At 35.6% G+C, this 16,350-nt stretch overlaps 2 pseudogenes; both read left to right on the top strand.

Annotated features, from left to right (window-relative positions):
- Nucleotides 1-11,668: 11,668 nt before the first annotated feature.
- Nucleotides 11,669-11,853, top strand: LOC129243228 (U2 spliceosomal RNA; annotated as a pseudogene).
- A 98-nt stretch (nt 11,854-11,951) lies between these two features.
- LOC129243190 (U2 spliceosomal RNA) lies at nt 11,952-12,137 on the top strand (annotated as a pseudogene).
- Nucleotides 12,138-16,350: the final 4,213 nt, after the last annotated feature.

Consider the following 16,350-nt stretch of genomic DNA (forward strand, 5'->3'; position numbering starts at 1 on the left):
CTAAACACAGCCATATCACTGCCTTTATGGACATATTTGCAAATATATTTGATGCTCTTCACAGAACTGCAAAACTCAACATTAATATGAGCATTGTATGTCTTGCTTAGCAGAGGCGAATACGGCACCACCCAACGATTGTCAATGTCAATGTCTGTGTTGCTGATATTTTCAATAAATGATTGTCCGCCATTATCGGGACTTTTTCGACGGTATATTGGATATCCGTCAGTATTTGTTATCGTATCATTAGTGATATATTTAGAGAAATTTTTAGTAAATTTTCCATCTGCCATGCAAGGCGATGAACGATTAAGAATACCACATGGGCCATGGATCATGTTTGCTGTAACAATATCAAACAGCTCTTGGTCAGTAGATGAATCTGGAATTTCGGCAGAAATTATACTATCGATTTCTTCAGGACGGATTTTGACGATTAACCAAACCAAAATGTGCGCATGAGATAGTCCTCGTTTTTGCCATTCAACTGAACCCAGCCAGCAACGTGTGGGGCCGAATAAATGTAACCTTGTAATGAAACTTCTTAGAAACTTTAACTTTTGTCGAATACACGTGATGTAATATCATGACGATGTACTGCATTTTGGCCAGGCAATAGGAAAGATGTAATCTCTGGCCGTTTTGGATTACATGTGAACGTGATAAATAAAGACGGTCGTCCATATTCGCGCACGTAAGCCATAGCATCCTGTATATATTCTTGCATATGACGTGGATTGCCTACGTACGATGATGGTAAAATGACAGAGTTACCAATTTCGGCGACGTCGGCGGTGTTGTTAATAGCGTCTCGTAAGTGAATGTACTCTTCCGCACACAACTTGAGTTGATTATATCGTAACTATCGTAGTCGTTCGCCCTCTATCTTCGCGTACATGTTGACCATGAATTGTTGACAAAGCTCACGACATCGTAGCAGGCCGCGCCGAATCATTAATCGGTACACATAATAATCTTTCGACCTAACGTTCTTGTTTGTTTCACCTCCTGTAATAATATATAATATTTATGAATATTAATTTAAATTAATTCCGTTCAATAATTTAATTGTTTGTTAAATGGTTAATGATCGAGTTCATAATAAATGAAGTACCTGATACGGGATCTCGTTGTTTTATGTTAATGCAATATCCGTCTTGCCCCTTCCAGAATATTAGCGGATATTGGAGAGCGTCGTATGAGCGATGTGTATCAGCAATGAACTGAAGATTATTATTTCTTCCTCGAATCACAATTTCTCGTGTACCTGTACCATCGCCAACCATGATTCCAGCAACGTCTTCAACAACAGGTGCATTGAATCTACGAATATGTTCTCCAGCTGGTGTTTTATCAGAAGTAATGACAATAGCGTGATTATCGCTTTGTAATTTGTGCATGTGTGATTTGAATATTTTCAACAATTCATTGTGCTCGTTCAATAGAGCGTCCAAGTCGCTGACGATGCGCCTAGCAAAATATGATTCAAGATTATAGTCACAACGTGCAATCACGTGATTGGCAAGTGCGCTTCCGGAATCCTCGCCGCCCATTAAGTAGATTTGTGAAAATGTATGTGGTTCGTTTGGCATTGGCAGCAATGAGCCCATTTTATGATAAACTTGGCCTCTGATTTTGAATGTAGAATTGTATTGTTGACCATTAGCATTAGTATTTCGAACTATTTCTGTTGCTTCAAACGATGTCATTTGAAAGCATAAATTGAATGTTAGAATTCACTTGAGGAATAGGTTAAAATCTGGATCCGTGCCGATAAGTAAACCGTTCAATGTTTCAGGTAGTTGCACTTTTCCTGACACGCAACACATCCCAGGTGGCTCATTTTTTAGTTTGAGAGCATGACAATGCGGACATTCCTTATCCATAGCATCAATTACCACTTTTGAATGAGCATAATATTCAATATCGGGCTCATACTGGAATGCTAGACGCAAAAATGAATCAGATATACCTGTTGGCGTTGTTGGTCATTTGTTCTGCATCTATTAACCGTAAAACGGCGTGATTGTCGTTGTTCTAAACGTATAACTTCATTGCGCTCAGCTCGTGTATCTTCTGATGGTTCTAAACGCAATTGTTGCATGCTCACACGTACATCAGCATTTTGTTGCTGGACTTGTTCTTCGGTTCTTTGGGATCTTTTATCTTTCATACTTCTGGACCTACTTGTATTACGGCTCACATCAGCCTCTTTGCGTTTTCTTGGCATTGCTCACTGTACAAAACACATATAAATAGGATTAATGAAATTACTTAATGATAGAAAACGTTATAGTTAACATTACGGCCAGGATTATAGCGCAAATATTAGTTTTATGAAAAAAATTTGAAGCAATAGTTGTAAAAAATTCAATTAATTATATAAAAAAGTATACTTACAACACAAAAGCCGTTGTTGGTTGGAGCTCGTGACACGTGTTGAGTAGGGGAGGGGGCCCAGTTGTGACGCGGGTTTTGAAAAAAATTAAAATTTTTTCCTCAGTTCCGCAAATTGAAAAATGAAGAAGTTTAACATTTAACTATTAACCAAACGCAACTTTTCTCCAAAGAAAGTATGTTTATTTGAGTTACTCAAAAAATTTTGGAACAAATTTTTTCAGGATAACTTTTTTTAGGACAAAAAAAAAGTGGCCCAGTTGTGACGCACCTCAAGAAATTTACTGGAAATGAGAAAATATGAAAGGAATGTCACACCAATTGTTGTGATTTAATGATTTATTTATTTTGAAGGCTTTCAATGGCAAAAATAATGAAAAATACAAAAGAAAATGTCCTTCAATGGCCATAAATGACAACGATTTTTATTCATCATCGTCATCTAAATATTCCTAGTCGTCGTCCACGTCACTTTCGCAGTGTTTGCAAGTGAAATAACTTGCCTGCATGTTGGCGCACTTCAAATGAACTGGACGCTTGCATACGTTGCAATTGATCGAGTTGGCAGCGGTCAATTTCAGCGGCAACAGCTTTAAGGGGGGACCCTCATTTAGACGGTCGAAAAATGCATCATTTTTGGGAATTTTTTTCTCAGGTAAAATAACTTCAAACGTTTTGTAATTCATAAAGTACTTTAATAAATGTCTTGACTGTCTACAAAAATTTTCGGAGAAGAAAAAAAACATTTTAAGTATGGAAATATACACCTCGTCCATGGCACCTCATTCTATCTGTGTACATTCTAGCGCTCTGAATTTTTTTCTGAAATAAAAAAACCAAATTTTTTTTAAAACTTTAGGATAATACCTTCGATGTGACATTTTGATTTAAAAAAAAAATGTCGAAATTGATATTTTTTACCCAGTTTTATGTTAAAAGTGATTTTTCATGCATAAAAATTGACTTTAAAATTACAAAAAAATATGAAAATCTTTTTTTTTTAAAAAACACTTAATGTCACATTGAAAACAATTTAATTATCTTTAAAATGAGCTATTGTAAAGCCTGATTGGTTCAATACAGCGTTCTCAATTGTGTACACAAAATCGAAAAATGATGTTTCGAGAAAAACGCGTTTAAAGTTTTGGATACAGTCGATCAGGCCACCCGTCGCGTCCTGTTAAAAATTTTGTCACTCCTTCAAAAATACAGATATCGACCTGAAATTTTGAAAGTATATTCTTAAATAGTTGTAGAATAGATTAAAATTATTTCCAAAAAATCGATTTTTTTGACCCGATAAATGAGGGTCCCCCCTTAAGCAAATGATGATATGATCGTAGTGCAAAAAAAAGGTGCGTCATAACTGGGCCACCCGCTGAGTCACAACCGGGTCACGATGCTATTTTGTGTATGACAAGCAAGTTTTTTATAGACACCACATAATCACATAAATCCATATAGAATCACAAAATATACGGCAAATACAATATTTTGATGCATTACACTCGCCTTTTCACTGTTAATTTCACAAAATTTTGGTACTTTGAAAAAAATCAAAATAACTTTTTCGCACGATTTTCAACACGATGTTTGGTGCGTGTATACACAATGCGACTACTAACGTTGGTGTCTGCACAAAAACTGCTGAACGTCAAACGAACATGATTGGCAGGGCTCAAACTGTCATTTTCATACCGCATGTCAAAAATATTTAGCTGCGTCACAACTGCGCCTGCGTCACAACTGGGCCCCCTCCCCTACTTTTAAGGTTATGTAAATCACCTGTTTAACTAAAACTTCATTAACGGAATTAATCGTGCCAAATAAAATTAAAATTAATAATTTTATTATTATGAATAAACTAGTAATAATTAATAGTTAATATGAGAGTTACACTGAGATAGCAATATGATAATTGTAAACGTTACTACTACACTCGATACATAAACAATAATGATGGCCCAAAACTGTGTAGGTGGTGCGAGAAGTCTTATTGTGTGAGTGAAACAGGAGACCGGCTTCAGTCTATGTATAGGGGTATGGAAAATGGATAGTAGCCGATTCTCAAACCTACTGATTACGTATATAAAATTTGGTAAAAATCGGTAAAGCCGTTTCGGAGGAGTACGGTAACTAACATTGTGACATGGAAATTTTATATACATATTAGATTTATTTCACTTATTTACTTATTTATATATTTTTATTCATTTAATTATTTATTTATTTATTTATGTGTAATTTATGCAACAAAAAAAAAATGTTATATAAATACATAAACGCAGCCCTGGCTACGAGGCCTTCAACCGCCTCGTAATTATAGCTATGTACAAAGTGTATGTGCCAAGTGTTAGTACAAATGGAAGTATCTTAGATATATTATATTACAAAAAAGTTTAAGTTTCTTAAGAAACTGTATAAAATCATAATATTTTTCTCTGAAGGTTCTTTTAATAATTTTGTTAAATCAATCCTGTCAAGTTTGTGGGTAATTGTGTGAAGGATCGGACAGAATGTGAGAATGTGTTTGATAGAAGCGGTGTCATCACATAGGTGGCATTTGGAGGGGCTTTTACCCGACAGTAAATGTGCATGCGGTAGGATAATGTGTCTAATCCTTAATCGAGTGTATATTTTCATAGCCCTTCTTTGCAACGTTGAAGTGTAAACGTTGTATGTTTTCCCTTCGTTTGCGTTTTCTTGGTGCCTTTTTTGCATAATCAGATTGGAAATTAACGAAGGTGTCCTAGCTACACTTTTCACTGCAAGTTCTATATAGTGGTTTCGTTTAATACAAGCATGGCCAGGCAAAACTTAAGCACCTCGTAATTGCTGATTGTATTCTTGGCAGTTTTTGTGTTTTTATGGCAGGTGTGATGGTTCTACTAAATATTGGCTTAGTGCTTGGTAGCAAAAATTTGATGCGTAGATCTGTAATACAATTCTGTGTTGAATGGAAGTAGCCCAGATTTATTTATTTATTTCATATTTGTCTATGAAATTATAACTCTTACAGACGAACAAGATTTCTTACAGACTAGAGATAAGTAAAATTAAATAAGTGGTATTACAATTTCATTTAAGTTAAATTTAAGAAAATAAAAATTAAATAATAAGACTCTTAGATAATAATGCTTTTGCTTGAGACCTAAAACGAAATTTAGTAACCGAGAGATCAAGGCTCAATGAAACGAAAAGCTTGTTCGACTCGGGGAGTGTTCTATTATTTGGGAGGTTAAAACAATATAAAGATTTCCTAGTAGCAACAAAGCCCATTAAATTTAATTGTATCCAACAAAAAGGGGATCTGGAGGATATATCAAATAAGAAGTACACTGATAAAAAAATAGTTTATTATAAAGAGTGATCAATTTAGAGAAATAGTCATCTGGAAATGAAATTGTAGAGCAAGCGAATTATTCATATACTTTCTTATTGTACGATTTCATATTCAGTTCTCTTACATCCTTGTCCTACATATCTGCAAAGTCTTGACTCGTTATCGGCTCGTTTGCTTGATGGTAACTAGAAAAATATTACGCTGTACGACTTAAGAATACTTAAAATGTGAGTTAATATCATTTGTACCTTCTGTCAACATATTATCAGGGCTGATGAAGAATGATTACGAAGAAAAGAGAAAATATTTATACCAGAACAGAGTTCAAATTAGCTAGCATACCTTTTTGAGTGATATTTTGTTTTAATTTTTTTTCTTCATACCAAAAATTCTATAAGTATGGTAAATAACTTGAAAACCAAGGCTAGCTATATATCGGGTGTTTTTTAGTTGCATGAGAAATTTACTCTGAAAAAAATAAATGTGTTTGCGAAATTTATAGAACACCAGCGGCATCATCGATTTTTATTTATTTTGAAAGGAGGAAGGAACTGCCATGCTGGCTGAATTTTTGTTTCCAAAAATTAATCACCATTGTGCCATACGGACAGATTTATTGGAAAAAGTAGTCAATAATTGGACTGACCTAATGGACCATGTAACTCATAGTCGTTGCGGACATATTGTGGAAATCATAATAAAAAAATAAATGCCAAAAAGTTATCTACCAGATTATACAATAGTACAAACTACTTTAGACAGCTAAAAATAAGAAAGACCCTTGTATAATTTCTTCAGTTATTATTTTAGTTATTTGAGTATTTACAAAGAAAAAAACTGATTTGAAAAATTGGAGAAATGAGGCACTAATCGCGAACACCTTCCATTTAACGGAAATGTTTGAAGAATTTCCTTGAACTGATCTCTCTTTTAGAAATACAGCAGAAATATTCGCATATCTAGCACTTCCTCTTCTTGATTGGCGCGATAAGAAACTAGCACTTACTTACTTGCTATTTTTATATTGCTTAAGGGGACCCGGTAGTCTAGAAATTTCAAACAATCGATTTTTTTCGATATTTTGAAATTATAGTATCTTAAGAATATACTTTGAAATTTTCATGCGGAAATTCTCAATATTATAGCTTCTACAGCTCACTAACTAGGTGGAGAGCGGTCCGCGCTCCTATACTTTTTCTGGCTGGTGTTGTTAAAAAAACCAAAAAAAAAGAAACTACTCAACCGAATCTTCGGAAATTGTAATATGTTGTTCACAACATCAATGGCTATCGCGCGTGTTAGAATCATATTATTATTTCAATTATTTCGTATTTTTTTATTAAAAACCTGGAAAAAAACGATTTTTAGAGTGCCAAATTCAAAACCGCGCCATTTTGTCCATGTTTTTTATTCTAGTAGCGGGACATAGCTACATTCATACTGATTAATAATTTTTTTGATTTTTGTGTTTCAGATAAATAGCAGAGCTAAAATGGACAACACCGTCCAGGTCTAATTTTTCGGGAGGGTCAACTTCAGCGTAATTTTTAAAATTATTAAAATTAAAAAAAAAAATTTTATTTTTGTACGTAAAAAAAAGTTAAATAAAAAGGGTGAAAATTTAAATACAGTTTTACAGTTTTTCAGTTTTTTTTATTGTAAAAAAATTGCTTAAAATACGCTAAATTTTCGAGCTCTAGACCACCGGGACCGCTTAAGGAATTATACCACTGTAGAAATTTCGAAAATCGATTGCTGGTGTTTTGCTTAAAAGATGCCCGAGTACCTTAAAAATAACATAATCAAAAGATTTGTTGGCTGAAAATTGTCGAAATACTTTTATTTTGATTTTGATGTAGTCAGTCCGTACCGTACCGAAAACTTTATCGTGTCGGCCCGATTTACTTCAAATTTTAATTGTATATTCTTGCGATATAAAGTCCCATTACAGTCCTCTTAACATTCATATGCAATAAAAAGCTCAGAGGTACGCGGCTATAAATTTGTATGATAAAAATAATCAGTGCCTTGTCTACTATCATCTATCCATATCATTTCATTCGCAAAAATACTGTCGAACAATGTGAACGCTATTAAGGAAAGAATGTAATAATATATAGTGTACTCATCCTATCGGAAAATTTATACTTTTTGCAATCATATTTGACACTTGTGAACTAAACAGCTTCAGTAAACAAACGGACAAGCAATAGATTGCGTAAAGTTCAAAATAAAAACTTCATCACTCAAAATCATGTTTTTTTTGTTTATTTATGAGTAATTTATTTATTTATGAGTAATTTTGCACCACCTTGTACAACCGCTTTACAAATAAAGTTGAAATCAAACTTGTCAAAAAATAAATAAATTTATTCATCCAAAAGTTAAAACTAAATATAGTAAAAAATTTAAAAACGGGCGTGGTTTTTATATCGGCTCTAAATTAGACTCCCTTCAATGGTTGTGTACGCACATTTTTATACACATCCATGCAGTCTTAACTATGTATAAATTGCGATAAGCTTTAAATAAGTATCATATTTGCAAAGGTCAGAAATTAATAGCTTAGTGAAAATTAGTATCTTAAACTCATTAACTAATTTCACTATCAATTAACCGCATATAAAGTTATAAAGAAAGTTATAGTTATAAAACAAATGAAATCGTCATGCGAAACTGTTAGAGTATTCAAATTGTATTTTATACACATACTATATTATATGTACACCCAGCTCTCTTTGCTTTTCTTTTTTCACGGTCCAGTTTTACCCGCAATTTGCGTGCTTGCAGTGCTCGCAAAAAATATTACACCTGTCCATTCGTTTAAGTCTCTTCTTATTGAATTTTTCTTCATCAGCAAGATCCCTCATTGTCGGTTTTGTGTGCGTCAGAAGTTTGCTTATGTGACTTCTGCTCGCAGTTTGTATTGCTCCGTCAACTCTGTCGATGTTTAAGTCGCGGTGAGTATCAGGTTTGGTACATACCAAGGTGCATTTGTTATCGTGCCAAGTATCTTCGACTGCACACGTTACAGTATATTGAAATTGGATTTAGAAGCTGTGCCCCAAACTTCTATGTCATACTTCTAAATTGGTGCAATTGTCGTTTTGTAGATTAAGGTCTAGTTTTGCAGCGAGAGCTTTGACTGAGGTCCTAGCAGCCAGTACAGTTGTCGAAAACGATTTTGAATTTCGTTTCTTTTTTTGATTATATGGTTCTTCCAGTTTAGTTTAGAGTCAATTGTAATGCCTAAGTATTTAGCTTTCGTATCAGTAATCGCGTCAGAGTTTCCAATCTTTAATGAGTCTATGGTTACCTTTCTGTTCGTGTAATTGACTTGAATTGTTTTTCAACCAGTCCAATTTTTGTTGAGGTCGTTTTGTAAATTTGTTTGTGCTGTTTAGTACAGTGCCATCTGCAAACGTCGCAATCATGCAATTTCCTGTAGATGGTTCCGGTAAATCTGCGGTGTAAATAAGACACAGTGGGTCCTAATACACTGCCTTGGGGAATTTCTGCGTTCATAGGCTCAATGTATGAACATGCGTCGTTATATTCAATATAAAATTTTCTAACTTGGATGTAACTTTTTAGCATTAGAAAGTTATCTTATGGCAACCAAGATTGGAGTTTGTGCAGTAATCCAGGATGCGATACTTTGTCAAAGGCTTTAGCTACGTCGAGATATACAGCCACACATACTTGTTTATTGTTGAAGTCTTTATTAATTTTGTGAGTGACTCTGTGCACTTGTTCGATTGTCGAATGTTTTCGCCTAAATCCGAACTGATGTTGGGGAATTAAATTTAATTTTGTTATAATGGGCTCTATGCGATAAAAGAGTAGCTTCTCAAATATTTTTGATATTGTCGGCAGTTGGTCGGTACGACGATGCAACCGTCGCGCCTATTTATTTCCATGTCTTTGGGAAGTATTTGAACTTAATAGCAGCATTAAAAACGTTCCTGAGATAAATCATTGCTCTGTAGGGCATATGCTTTAAAATTTTTCCCGAAATGGAGTCATATCCAGGGGATTTGTTGTTTTTTAATGTCGAAATTAATTGCTTTATCTCTGTTAGTGAGGTTGTTTTGATGATTTGCTCGTCTTTATTGCTCGTTGTTTGAGTCAAATCGAATTTGGTGTTATTTTCATTTTGAAATATATTTTTAAAATGTTGAGCTAAATAAGTCGCTTTTTTAGATGGTGTTCGGGCCCATTTTCCGCTTGTAGTTCTTATTGGTGGGAGGTGTATTTCTAACTCCGACCATCTTTTTTGTCGCCTTCCACAATGAATAATTTGTAGATTTTGTTGCGTCAATATTTTTAAGGTAATTGTTTAGTTTTTTGTCTTTTTCATGTTTCAATAGTTCTTTAATTTCTTTAGTTAATTTGTTAAGTTGTTGTCATCCGGAAATCTTGTAGTCTGCCATTTTTTGCTTAGTTTTCTTTTTATTGCGTCAGGAATGTTATATTTTCTAGATTGAGGTTGAAGAGTTGGTGTGGATCGGCTTAGTGACATAATAGTCGTGTCATTAAAAAAGCTATTGCAGTTTCAATATCGTGGGTAGTTTTTAATGGGATTTTCCTGTCCAGGCTTTGTTCCATTATTTCCATAAAAGATTCTCAGTCTGTCAGATGGTTATAGGGTGTCCGACTAGGTGTTAGTTGTAGGCGTTTTTGAATTGTCAGGATTATTGGTGAATGGTATATGCCAAATTTCGCGACCATGCGAAAATAGTCAATTCGATAGCCAATTCGCGTAGAATCGAAATTATTTACCAATATTTGGTAAATCTTGAATTTTTGTCATGTCGGTGGTCGCGACTCCGTATATACCGTATGTATACACCCTGATATAGTATGTATGTAAATATGTCTTCCAACTGCTCGAAAGCCCCAGCTGCTGTGACTCAGGTGTTCGCAGATGCTACACTAAGAGGCACAAGAAAACAACAAGTAGTATATGAAAAAGTTCTGGCCCGGACATTTCGATACTACGAAAAATTTCGAATCCATTATTTTTGCTTCTCCCATGGTATATAAATGCTAAATTATTATATTCCTTTATGTATGTGGTTCTCCAATTGATAAAAAGTAGACAAAATCATATGCATATTAGCAGCAAAGAAATAAACTTACTCTAAAATAAGAGTGCGGCTTTTTCGTGGGCTACTTGTCTGCATAGCCTTCGGATGAAGCACAAAGTGCCAAACATTTAATATTGAAGAAATCACTGAAGCTTCTGTGAGTTGTATTGATGTGCAGTACTGTTCATAACAATAGAGACCGATGCCTAACATTTTTTAACCAACATTTTTCAATCAATATTTACTTTTTGTTTCAAAGCTTTAACACATATTTTTCGACTTTAATATAAGTATTCATATACCAAATAATAACGTTACACTTCATACAAAAGGTTTAAAAAGGTGTCTAAGTATATTATGGGGCAATTTTGTTTACGCTTCATAATTAATAATTTTCGGCACAATGCTGTTCCTTTGAATGCGCGTGGATTCCTTTTTGCAATGTAATAAGGTAACCTTTTGTAATAAGGTAATCTTTTTGTGAAAATGTTTCTTTAGTATTTTCTGGTATTTTTGAAGTGAAAACTTCTTTAGAATCGTTGGGAGTGATTTGGGAAAAAGTGAAACGAAAAAAGCGACCAACTTGGCTACGAAGCGTTATATTATATGTTGATATAAACGTAGCGACGAACTAAATAAAAATAACTTTTATTTTTTCTTTTTCTTGTGATTCGAACCAAGGATTTTGGATCGGAAGCTCACATTGCTAGTCGCTCGGCTACCGCGTCATGCTGTAGGTGCTGGCCTAAAAGTTATTTAGTTACGAAGCGTTATATTATATGTTGATATAAATAATTTTTGTGAGCGTGTAATTCTCAAAAGGTTTATTAGGTTTATTATTTAAAATGTATTGACTAGGTAGTGTGGTTATCAGCTTAACATCTGATAGATCCTCCATCGGAGGACAACAAATGTTAAACTGATTTTTGGAAATGGGCGGAGTGTTTTTAGGGGCTTGCTCCGCCTCAGCTACGGGTTGACCCGGTATTGCAGTACCGCCGGGATTTCAGCCTTGAATAAATACAAGAAAAAATATACTAATACATTTAGCTTTGGTGGGAAGAGCCATAAATTTTTATATGAATGAGAGTGTAATTCTCAAAAGGTTTATTAGGTTTATTATTTAAAATGTATTGACTAGGTAGTGTGGTTATCAGCTTAACATCTGATAGATCCTCCATCGGAGGACAACAAATGTTAAACTAATTTTTGGAAATGGGCGGAGTGTTTTAGGGGCTTGCTCTCCACCTCTGCCACGGGTTGACCCGGTATTGCAGTACCGCCGGGATTTCAGCCTTGAATAAATACAAGAAAAAATATACTAATACATTTAGCTTTGGTGGGAAGAGCCATAAATTTTTATATGAATACAAGTAGACGAAAATGGAAGAAATTTGTAAGTCTGTTTCTTCGGTCCGTTTGGGTATTTTTTTTGACAACATCGAAACCAAAGCATTTGTATCATATTTTATCTATCATAAGCCACTCGTATCATTTGTTGAAATTGAAAACATTGAGGATGAATAATGATAAAATGAAGAAAATAAAATATGAACTTTATAGCAATATTATAATGAACCTATAATTATCCCGCTCCTAATGCTGCTTTCGTCTTATTCTCTCTCAGTTTGTTTTACGGAAGGTTTCACTTCTATCAAGTCTAACCGTTAGACTGGTATTTTTTTTGCTCATTTTTCTATGAATACACCTCTTAATGCCCTATGTCCCACTAAGGATTGATGACCGGACGAAACGATTACACCTCTATGGCTTTAATTCGCATTCAGTAAGTTCAAACGCTTTTTAAAATGTGTAAAAAGGTTTACAATCTTAAGAAGAGTAGCGAGAAGAAGATTTAATATTCTTGCATAACCTTAAAAGGAGCAAAAAATTAAATTTGCACTTTCAAAATATCAAATTTTATAAGAATCAACAAATTTTAAATAGCACTGAAATCTTAATAATACAGTTTTTTTAACTTACAGTTTCCGTAGCTTTGAATTAAAAAACAGAAACAAACACGAAACTTAAAAATTTTCGCATTTTGGGTATAAAAGAGCACTAAATTTATTGCGAAGAGCAAATGGTTGGGAACACTGCACAACCCGGCAAACGTGACGTCACGCACTCTCTGATGGGCGCAATCTTATCTCTAACATTCTTGGAAAAAAGCGACACGCAACAGCATATCTAAGCCACCCACTGTGAGCGCCAATCAAAGCACACAAACTGACACAATGGAGAACGATCGCAAAAAGCAAGCAAAGAGAGCCCGCACAGCGGCCAATAGCGGGCGGGATGCGCCCAATTCGCCGCAGCAAATAGCAAAGTGCATCCGCTTATAATCGCCGAGAGGACCAATAGAGGCCAGGCTCAAAGAGCAACAACACTACTCCAACCAACCAAAAGAGGTGGTTGCTGTAAACAAACAAAGCGTGGCAGCAGTAGACACGAATGCGACCTAGGCGTGGAGGGCACCCAATCACGTGAAGGCTGGTCAACAGTGGTCAAATGTAAGAGCAAAACCACGCAAAAAATACCAACGAAACCCGACGCATTGGTCCTGAAGAAAGTCGGTGAACTTTCATACGCGGAAATGCTAAAAAAAATTAAATCGCAGCCTGATCTCAAGGAACTGAGCCAGCGAAGGACGAATTATTATTCAAACTAAAGCGGCAAGCTGATCCAGCTACTAAAAAGCTCAAGACAGCAATAGAAGGTGTCCTCGGCGAAAGTGCACAGGTTCGCCCCCTAACACAAGAAACGGCCACACAAATAAAGGATATTGATGAAGTGACGTTCTGAGAAGAAGTGTTAGAGGCGATAAATAATAGCCTCCCTGACGGAAAAGTTACGCTATCGGTCATTCGAGTAATGTATACAGCATACGGTGGCACGCAGACATGCACCATCAACCTACCATCGGCGTCCGCACAAAAACTGCTAAGCCTATCCATAATACGTATTGGCTGGGTTTACTGCCGCATTAGGGAAAAGGCAGCTATAACAAAGTTACAAATGCCACGATTTTGGCCATCTGGCAAGGAACTGCAAGAGCGAAGATGACCGCACTACTCAGTGCTTCAGATGTGGAGGGCAAGACCATAAGGCTAAAAACTGCATAAATACGCCGAGGTGTGCGCTATGCCTACAGCACGGCAAAAGAGTCACTAATCATATGTCGGGAGGGCGAACATGCCCCGCATTCCAGAGAGCAGCCCAATAGAAGAAAGTATGAAGGTCTTGCAACTTAACCTCAACCACTGCGAAGCATCGCAAAACCTGCTTACCCAAATATTGTAGAATGCGAGCTGGGCATGAGGCGTCATGGGCCAGCAACGCAAGTGTGTCATATGGAGCTGCGGGAGTAACCCAACCCATCTGGGGAAACCAGTTGCAACAACCGGCTATCTGAGTTCCTTTGCCAGCATCATGGATGAACTGGTTAATGACGCTAAGCAATGCGTGGGCAGCAGAGTTGGGATGTAAAAGAACGAACCCGAAAGGCAGGGAGCTTTTAAATGCACTAGCAGCAGAGAATGTTAATGGAATGAGAAGGAGCAAATTTTACAATAAATGAGCTTTCTTCGAGTACTAAGTTGTAGCAGAGAATGTTAATGCAATGAGAAGGAGAAAATGTTAAATGAGCTTTTTTCGAGTACTAATTTGTAGATTAACCCTTAACTGGTCCGGAACTCCATTAGTAACATAACTGGTCCGGCGTAGTCAAGAATAAAACACAACATAAAGTTATTATTATTTTTTAATAAACATCGATATTATGAACACAAATGAACTACATTTAGTAAAAATACATGCAATTGGGGCAAAGTCTAACAAATTATAAACACAAGAAGAAATAATGTACCACACATCTACAAAAAAAAAGCTTATTCTTTCCGAAAATCATAAAAAAGTGAGAACAAGCTAGTCAACTATTTTTTTTTAAGAATTGATTTGTAAATCATTATATAACCATAAAACTCATAAAGATATGCAAAGTTGAAGGTGGTTTTGTATCCAGCAGGGCCCAAAGTTCACAAGTTTGAGATACAGTTTTTGCAGATTGGATCTGTGCACCCTAAGCAGACTGGATTCTTGCAATAAACGCATGGTCATCCTGCGTTTGTTGCTAGGACATATATGGCAAATCTTACGTTTTTGGAGAATAAGATTTGTTTCATCATTAGTTGGTTGTTCTGGAACTCTAAGTATCCTTCTAATCATGGTTCGTATTTCACGTGGTATATTCATCATTGTTATGCGCCGTTTCATATGATCTTCCACCAATTGCATAGCTAGCTGTTTTCCAAAAACATTTTTTTCTTTTATTATTGGATTGTTTTTGTAACACTGATGAAGAATATAAGAATTTACCACCGAATTATCCAAGACACGGAAAAAGATTGTCAATGGCCACTTTCGACTACGACGACTGGATGTACTTTTTGAACACTTTTCGTGAATGGAATCAACTCCTCCTTTATTTTCGTTATAAAAGGTGATTATTTCTGGTTTATTAGTTACTTGGTCAGTGTATTCTCTGTCGTGCATGGAAGATATCAGAATTGTGGCTTTTCCAACTTTTCCAACGTGGGAAATTATTGTGCATTCCTCCCTAAATCTATAGAATGTTGATCCAGCAGCTCTTTTGCGATTGGGTAGGAAGGTCTGTGGTATTTCGGGTTTATTTTTTTTTAGGGTGCCTACATACGTTAAATTTTTCTTTAGAAGGACGTCCACTAACTGTATTGAAGAATACCAGTTATCAGCTGTTATGTTGCGATTGCTGTTGAAGAGCGGCGTTGCTAGGCGTAATACTGCTTGCGTAGGTTTTAAAATTTTCTTATCTTCGTCACTGAGACCAAAACCATCCGAGTCCTTTCCGCAATAGATATAAGCATTATAAAGATAGCTGTTTCTCGCGACTATTAAGCACTGAATTTTAAGGCCATATTTTGCTGGCTTGTTTGGCATGTACATCTTAAAGCGGCATCTCCCACGGAAACTCACCAGCATTTCGTCTACAGTAGCAGATTGCCCTAATCCATATAAACTTTGGCAATTCTCTATAAAACTGTTAAACACGAAGGATATAGCTGCAGCAGGGTCATCCTTTTTGCGTTCTTCTCTATCTTCTCGATTATCAAATCTTATCGCAGCCAAAAGGACAGCAAATCTTTTCTTACTGAGAACTGCTTTGAATATGTCCCTTCCAGTTCCATCTGTTGCAAATAGACAATCTAGGTGTTCATGACTTGAATTAAATACTGCCGTGTACACGAGAAGCTTTCAACACAGTTATATCTGTTTCTCTTAGGTGGTGTTTTGAAACAGCAGAATATTTTTTACTCATCGAATTTAGCTTTTTGTTAGTGCACTACATAATATGTTCCAATATATTGTCACTAAAAAGTAAGCCCCAAATAGCTAGCGGATCTGCAGACTCACCAAGCATCCTTGCCTTTGCTTTCAGTATGGGAACTTTCATCACAATGTTATGTTTTCGGACTTTAG

Source organism: Anastrepha obliqua, chromosome 3, assembly GCF_027943255.1.
Source record: "Anastrepha obliqua isolate idAnaObli1 chromosome 3, idAnaObli1_1.0, whole genome shotgun sequence".
In the NCBI taxonomy this organism is placed as follows: domain Eukaryota; kingdom Metazoa; phylum Arthropoda; class Insecta; order Diptera; family Tephritidae; genus Anastrepha; species Anastrepha obliqua.